This window comes from Triticum dicoccoides, chromosome 3B (assembly GCF_002162155.2).
Source record: "Triticum dicoccoides isolate Atlit2015 ecotype Zavitan chromosome 3B, WEW_v2.0, whole genome shotgun sequence".
Lineage (NCBI taxonomy): Eukaryota > Viridiplantae > Streptophyta > Magnoliopsida > Poales > Poaceae > Triticum > Triticum dicoccoides.
Genome location: NC_041385.1, coordinates 187070756 through 187078891, shown reverse-complemented (window position 1 = coordinate 187078891; position 8136 = coordinate 187070756).

Genomic DNA, 8136 nt, shown 5'->3' with positions numbered 1-8136 from the left:
TTAGGAAGGCCAGAGAATTGATCTTTCATGACAAGATTCAACAAAGCGGCATTAATTTCACAAGATTCAGCATCTGTAAGAGGAGCAATCAGAGTGCTAAGAAAATCATTGTTGTTGGTATTGGAAAAATCACACAATTTAGTATTATCTTGAGCCATCGTGACAAACAATCCAACACACAAGCACACAAGAGGCAAGCGAAAAAGAGGCGAACTGGCAAAAAGAGGGCGAATAAAACGGCAAGGGTGAAGTGGGGGAGAGGAAAACGAGAGGCAAATGGCAAATAATGTAATGCGAGGGATAAGAGTTTGTGATGGGTACTTGGTATTTATTGACTTGTGCGTAGACTCCCCGGCAATGGCGCCATAAATCCTTCTTGCTACCTCTTGAGCATGCGTTGGTTTTCCCTTGAAGAGGAAAGGGTGATGCAGCAAAGTAGCGTAAGTATTTCCCTCAGTTTTTCAGAACCAAGGTATAAATCCAGTAGGAGGCTACACTCAAATACCTCCTACCTGCACAAACAAAGAAGAACCTTGCAACCAACGCGATAAAGGGGTTGTCAATCCCTTCACAGCCACTTGCAAAAGTGAGATCTGATAGAGATAATAAGATAAATATTTTTGGTATTTTTATGATATAGATTGGAAAGTAAAGATTGCAAAATAAAATAGATCGGAAACTTATATGATGGAAAATAGACCCCGGGGCCATAGGTTTCCGTAGTGGCTTCTCTCAAGATAGCATAAGTATTATGGTGGGTGAAAAAATTACTGTCGAGCAATTGATAGAAAAGTGCATAGTTATAAGAATATCTAGGCATGATCATGTATATAGGCATCACGTCCGTGATAAGTAGATAGAAACGATTCTGCATCTACTACTATTACTGCACACATCGACCGCTATCCAGCATGCATCTAGAGTATTAAGTTCATAAGAACAGAGTACGCATTAGGCAAGATGGCATGATGTAGAGGGATAAACTCAAGCAATATGATATAAACCCCATCTTTTTATCCTCGATGGCAACAATACAATACGTGCCTTGCTTCCCCTACTGTCACTGGGAAAGGACACCGCAAGATTGAACCCAAAGCTAAGCACTTCTCCCATTGCAAGAAAGATCAATCTAGTAGGCCAAACCAAACTGATAATTCGAAGAGACTTGCAAAGATAACATATCATACATAAAAGAATTCAGAGGAGATTCAAATATTGTTCATAGATAATCTTAATCATAAACCCACAATTCATCGGATCTCGACAAACACACCGCAAAAAGAATTACATCGAATAGATTTCCAAGAAGATCGAGGAGAACTTTGTATTGAGATCCAAAGAGAGAGGAGAAACCATCTAGCTAATAACTATGGACCCGAAGGTCTGATGTAAACTACTCACACTTCATCGGAGAGGCTATGGTGTTGATGTAGAAGCCCTCCGTGATTGATCCCCCCTCTGGCGGAGCACCGAAAAAGGCCCCAAGATGGGATCTCATGGGTATAGAAGGTTGCGGCGGTGGAAATATGGTTTCGTAGTGCTCTCGGATGTTTTCAGGGTATATGAGTATATATAGGCGAAATAAGTTGGTCGGGGGAGCCATGAGGGGCCCACGAGGGTGGGGGGTGTGCCTACCCCCCTGGGCACGCCTCCCTGCCTCGTGGCCGCCTGGTTGCTTCCTTGGCGTCCACTCAAAGTCTCTTGGATTGCGTTTGTTCCAAAAACGACCCTCCCAAAGGTTTCATTTCGTTTGGACTCTGTTTGATATTCCTTTTCTGCCAAACACTGAAATAGGCAAAAAAAACAGCAATTTGGACTGGGCCTCCAGTTAATAAGTTAGTCCAAAAAATAGTATAAAAGTATATAATAAAGCCCATTAAACATCCAAAACAGATAATATAATAGCATGGAAGAATCAAAAATTATAGATACGTTGGAGACGTATCATCATCATACCTACTTCAATCTCGTTACTGGCAAGTCTCTTTACTCGTTCCGTAATACTCATCCTGCAACTAACTCATTACTCACAATGCTTGCAAGGCTTATTGATGAGTATTACCGAGAGGGCCCAGAGATACCTCTCCGAAACACGGAGTGACAAATCCTAATCTCGATCTATGCCAACCCAACAAACACCTTTGGAGACACCTGTAGAGCACCTTTATAATCACCCATTTACGTTGTGACGTTTGGTAGCACACAAAGTGTTCCTCCAGTATTCGGGAGTTTTGCATAATCTCATGGTCTGAGGAACATGTATAAGTCATGAAGAGAGTAGTAGCAATGAAACTGTAACGATCATAATGCTAAGCTAACGGATGGGTCATGTCCATCACATCATTCTCCTAATGATGTGATCCCGTTAATCAAATGACAACACATGTCTATGGTTAGGAAACATAACCATCTTTGGTTAACGAGCTAGTCAAGTAGAGACATTATGTTTTGTCTATGTATTCACACATGTACTAAGTTTCCGGTTTATACAATTCTAGCATGAATAATAAACATTTATCATGAAACAAGGAAATAAATAATAACTTTATTATTGCCTCTAGGGCATATTTCCTTCAGTCTCCCACTTGCACTAGAGTCAATAATCTAGTTCACATCGCCATGTGATTTAACATCAATAGTTCACATCTGTATGTGATTAACACCCATACTTCACATCGCCATGTGACCAACAACCAAAGGGCTTACTAGAGTCAATAATCTAGTTCACATTGCTATGTGATTAACACCCAAAGATTACTAAGGTGTGATCATGTTTTGCTTATGAGAGAAGTTTAGTCAATGAGTCTGTCACATTCAGAGCCGTATGTATTTTGCAAATATTCTATGTCTACAATGCTCTGCATAGAGCTACTCTAGCTAATTGCTCCCACTTTCTATATGTATCCAGATCGAGACTTTAGAGTCATCTGGATTGGTGAAAAAGCTTGCATCGATGTAACTCTTTACGACGAACTCTTTATCACCCCCATCACCGAGAAACATTTCCTTAGTCCTCACCAAGGATAATTTTGACCGTTGTCTAGTGATCTACTCTTAGATCACTATTGTACCCCCTTGCCAAACTCATGGCAAGGTACACAATAGGTCTGGTACACAACACAACATACTTTATAGAACCTATGACTGTGGCATAGGGAATGACTCTCATTCTCTTTCTATCTTTTGCCATGGTCGGGCTTTGAGTCTTACTCAACTTTACACCTTGTAATACAGACAAGAACTCCTTCTTTGACTGATCCATTTTGTACTCTTTCAAAAACTTTTCAAGGTATTTACTCATTGAAAAATCTTATCAAGCATCTTAATCTATCTCTATAGATCTTGATGCCCAATATGTAAGCAGCTTCACCGAGGTCTTTCTTTGGAAAAAATCCTTTCAAACACTCCTTTATGCTTTCCAGAAAATTCTACATCATTTCTGATCAACAATATGTTATTCACATATAATTATCAAAAAGGCTGCAGTGCTCCCACTCACTTTCTTGTAAATACAGTATTCACTGCAAGTCTGTATAAAACTATATGCTTTGATCAACTCATCAAGGCGTATATTCCAACTCCGAGACGCTTGCACCAGTCCATAGATGGATTGCTGGAGCTTGCACACTTTGTTAGCACCTTTAGGATCAGCAAAACCTTATTGTTGTATCATATACAACTCTTCTTTAAGAAATCCATTAAGGAATGCAGTTTTGACATCCATTTGCCAGATTTCATCAAATGTGGCAATTGCTAACATGATTCAGACAGACTTAAGCATCGCTACGAGTGAGAAAATCTCATCGTAGTCAACACCTTGAACTTGTTAAAACTTTTTGCGACAATTCGAGCTTTGTAGATAGTAACACTACCATCAGTGTCTGTCTTCGTCTTAAAGATCCATTTATTCTCAATGACTTGCCGATCATCGGGCAAGTCAATCAAAGTCGATACTTTTTTCTCATACATGGATCCCATCTCAGATTTCATGGCCTCAAGCCATTTCGCGGAATCTGGGCTCATCTTTGCTTCCTCATAGTTTGTAGGTTCGTCATAGTCTAGTAACACGACTTCCAAAACAGGATTACCGTACCACTCTGGTGTGGATCGTACTCTGGTTGACCTATGAGGTTCAGTACTAATCTTGATCTGAAGTTTCATGATCTTCATCATTAGCTTCCTCACTAATTGGTGTAGGAATCACTGGAACTGAACTACTTTCCAATTCGGGAGAAGGTACAATTACCTCATCAAGATCTACTTTCCTCCCACTCACTTCTTTCGAGAGAAACTCCTTATCTAGAAAGGATCCATTCTTAGCAACGAAGATTTTGCCTTCGGATCTGTGATAGAACAGTTTCCTTTGGGTATCCTATGAAGATGCACTTCTCCGATTTGGGTTCGAGCTTATCAGGTTGAAGCTTTTTCACATCAGCATCGGAGCTCCAAACTTTAAGAAATGACAACTTTGGTTACTTGCCAAACCACAGTTCATAAGACGTCGTCTCAACGGATTTTGATGGTTCCCTGTTTAACGTGAATGTAGTTGTCTCTAATGCATAATCCCAAAATGATAGTGGTAAATCGGTAAGAGACGTCATAGATTGCACCATATCCAATAAAGTGTGGTTACGATGTTCGGACACACCATTACGATGTGGTGTTCTGGGTGGCGTGAGCTGTGAAACTAGTCCACATTGTTTTAAATGAAGGTCAAACTCGTAACTCAAATATTCTCCTCCATGATCAGATCATAGAAACTTTATTTTCTTGTTACGATGATTCTCCACTTCACTATGAAATTCTTTGAACTTTTCAAATGTTTCAGACTTGTGTTTCATTAAGTAAATATACTCATATCTGCTCAAATCATCTGTGAAGGTCACAAAATAACAATACCCGCCACGAGCATCAACACTCATTGGACCGCATACATCGGTATGTATTATTTCCAATAAGTCACTAGCTCATTCCATTGTTCCGGAGAACGGAGTTTTAGTCATCTTTCCCATAAGGCACGGTTCACAAGCATCAAATGATTCACAATCAAGTGATTCCAAAAGTCCATCAGCATGGAGTTTCTTCATGCGCTTTACACCGATATGTCCCAAACGGCAGTGCCACAAATAAGTTGCACTATCATTATCAACTTTGCATCTTTTGGCATCAATACTATGAATATGTGTATTACCACGATCGAGATTCAATAAACCATCAACATTGGGTGTATGAGCATAGAAGGTTTTATTCATGTAAACAAAATAACAATTATTCTTTGTCTTAAATGAATAACCGTATTGCAATTAACATGATCTAATCATATTCATATTCAAGGCAAACACTAAATAACATTTATTTAGGTTCAACACTAATCACAAAAGTATAGGGAGTTCCCGATGATGATCATATCAATCTTGGAACCATTTCCAACACACATCGTCACTTCATCCTCAACTAGTCTCTATTTATTTTGCAACTCCTGTTTCGAGTTACTAATCTTAGCAACCGAACAAGTATCAAATACCCAGGGATTACTACGAGCACTAGTAAGGTACATATCAATAATATGTATATCACATATACCTTTGTTCACTTTGCCATCCTTCTTATCCGCCAAATATTTGGGGTAACTCCGCTTCCAGTGACCATTTCCTTTGCAGTAGAAGCACATAGTTTTAGGCTTAGGTCCAGCTTTGGGCTTCTTCACGGGAGTGAAAACTTGCTTGCCATTCTTCTTGAAGTTCCTTTTCTTTCCCTTTGCCCTTTACTTGAAACTAGTGGTCTTTTTTAATCATCAATACTTGATGCTTTTCCTTGATTTCTACCTTCATTGATTTCAGCATCACGAAGAGCTCGGGAATTTCTTTCATCATCCCTTGCATATTAAAGTTCATCACGAAGTTCCAGTAACTTGGTGATGGTGACTAGAGAACTCTATCGATCACTATCTTATCTGGAAGATTAACTCCCACTTGATTCAAACGATTGTAGTGCCCAGACAATCTGAGCACATGCTCACTGCTTAAGCTATTCTCCTCCATCTTTTAGCTATAGAACTTGTTGGAGACTTCATATCTCTCAAATCGGGTATTTGCTTGAAATATTAACTTCAACTCCTGGAGCATCTCATATGGTCCATGACATTCAAAACGTCTTTGAAGTCCCGATTCTAAACCGTAAAGCATGGTGCACTAAACTATAAAGTAGTCATCATATTAAGGTAGCCAAACGTTCATAATGTCTGCATCTGCTCCTGCAATAGTTTTTTCACCTAGCGGTGCATCAAGGACATAATTCTTCTGTGCAGCAATGAGGATAAACCTCAGATCACGGACTCAGTCCGCATCATTGCTACTATCAACTTTCAACTTAGTTTTCTCTAGGAACATATAAAAAACATAGGGAATCTACAACGCAAGCTATTGATCTACAACATAATTTGCAAAATACTATCAGGACTAAGTTCATGATAAATTAAAGTTAAATTAATCATATTACTTAAGAACTCCCATTTGGAGAGACATCCCTCTAGTCGTCTAAATGACCACATGATCCAAATCAACTAAACCATGTCCGATCATCACGTGAGATGGAGTAGTTTTCAATGGTGAACATCACTATGTTGATCATATCTACTATATGATTCATGCTCGACCTTTCGGTCTCTAGTGTTCCGAGGCCATATCTGCATATGCTAGGCTCGTCAAGTTTAACCCGAGTATTCTGCATGTGCAAAACTGGCTTGCACCCATTGTATGTGAACATAGAGCTTATCACACCTGATCATCACGTGGTGTCTCGGCACAAAGAACTGTAGCAACGGTGCATACTCAGGGAGAACACTTATACCTTGAAATTTAGTAAGGGATCATCTTATAATGCTACCACGTATTAAGAAAAATAAGATGCATAAAAGATAAACATCACATGCAATCAAAATATATGACATGATATGGCCATCATCATCTTGTGCTCATGATCTCCATCACCGAAGCATCGTCATGATCTCCATCGTCACCGGTGCGGCACCTTGATCTCCATCATAGCATCGTTGTTGTCTTGCCAACTATTTTTACTACGACTATCGCTACCGCTTAGTGATAAACTAAAACAATTACATGGCGATTGCATTGCATACAATAAAGCAAAAACCATATGGCTCCTGCCAGTTGCCGATAACTTTGTTACAAAACATGATCATCTCATACATGAAATTATATCACTTCATATCTTGACCATATCACATCACAGCAAGCCCTGCAAAAACAAGTTAGACACCCTCTACTTTGTTGTTGCAAGTTTTACGTGGCTGCTACAGGATTCTAGCAAGAACCATTCTTACCTACGCATCAAAACCATAACGATTTTTGGTCAAGTGTGTTGTTTTAACCTTCAAAAAGGACCGGGCATAGTCAAACTCGATTCAACTAAAGTTGGAGAAACAAACACCCACTAGCCACCTGTGTGCGAAGCACGTCGGTAGAACCAGTCTCATGAACGCGGTCATGTATTGTCGGTCTGGGCCGCTTAATCTAACAATACCGCTGAATCAAAGTATGACATGCTAGTAAGTAGTATGACTATTATCGCCCACAACTCTTTGTGTTCTACTCGTGCATATAACATCTACGCATAGACCTGACTCGGATGCCACTGTTGGGGAACATAGTAATTTCAAAATTTTCCTACGATCACACAAGATCAATCTAGGTGATGCATAGCAACGTGAGGGGAGAGTGTGTCCACGTACCCTCGTAGACCAAAAGTGGAAGCATTAAGTAACGCGGTTGATGTAGCCGAACGTCTTCGCGATCCAACCGATCAAGTACTGAATGCACGGCACCTCCGCGATCTGCACACGTTCAGCTCGGTGACGTCCCTCAAACTCTAGATCCAGCTGAGGCCGAGGGAGAGTTCCATCATCACGACAGTGTGGTGATGGTGATGATGAAGTTACCGGCGCAGGGCTTCGCCTAAGCACTACGACGATATGACTGAGGTGTGTAACTGTGGAGGGGGGCACCGCACACGGCTAAAAGATCAACTTGTGTGTATATGGGGTGCCCCCTGGCCACGTATATAAAGGAGGGGAGGAAAGAGGTGGCCGGCCCAAGGGGGGCACCAGGTGTGGGGAAT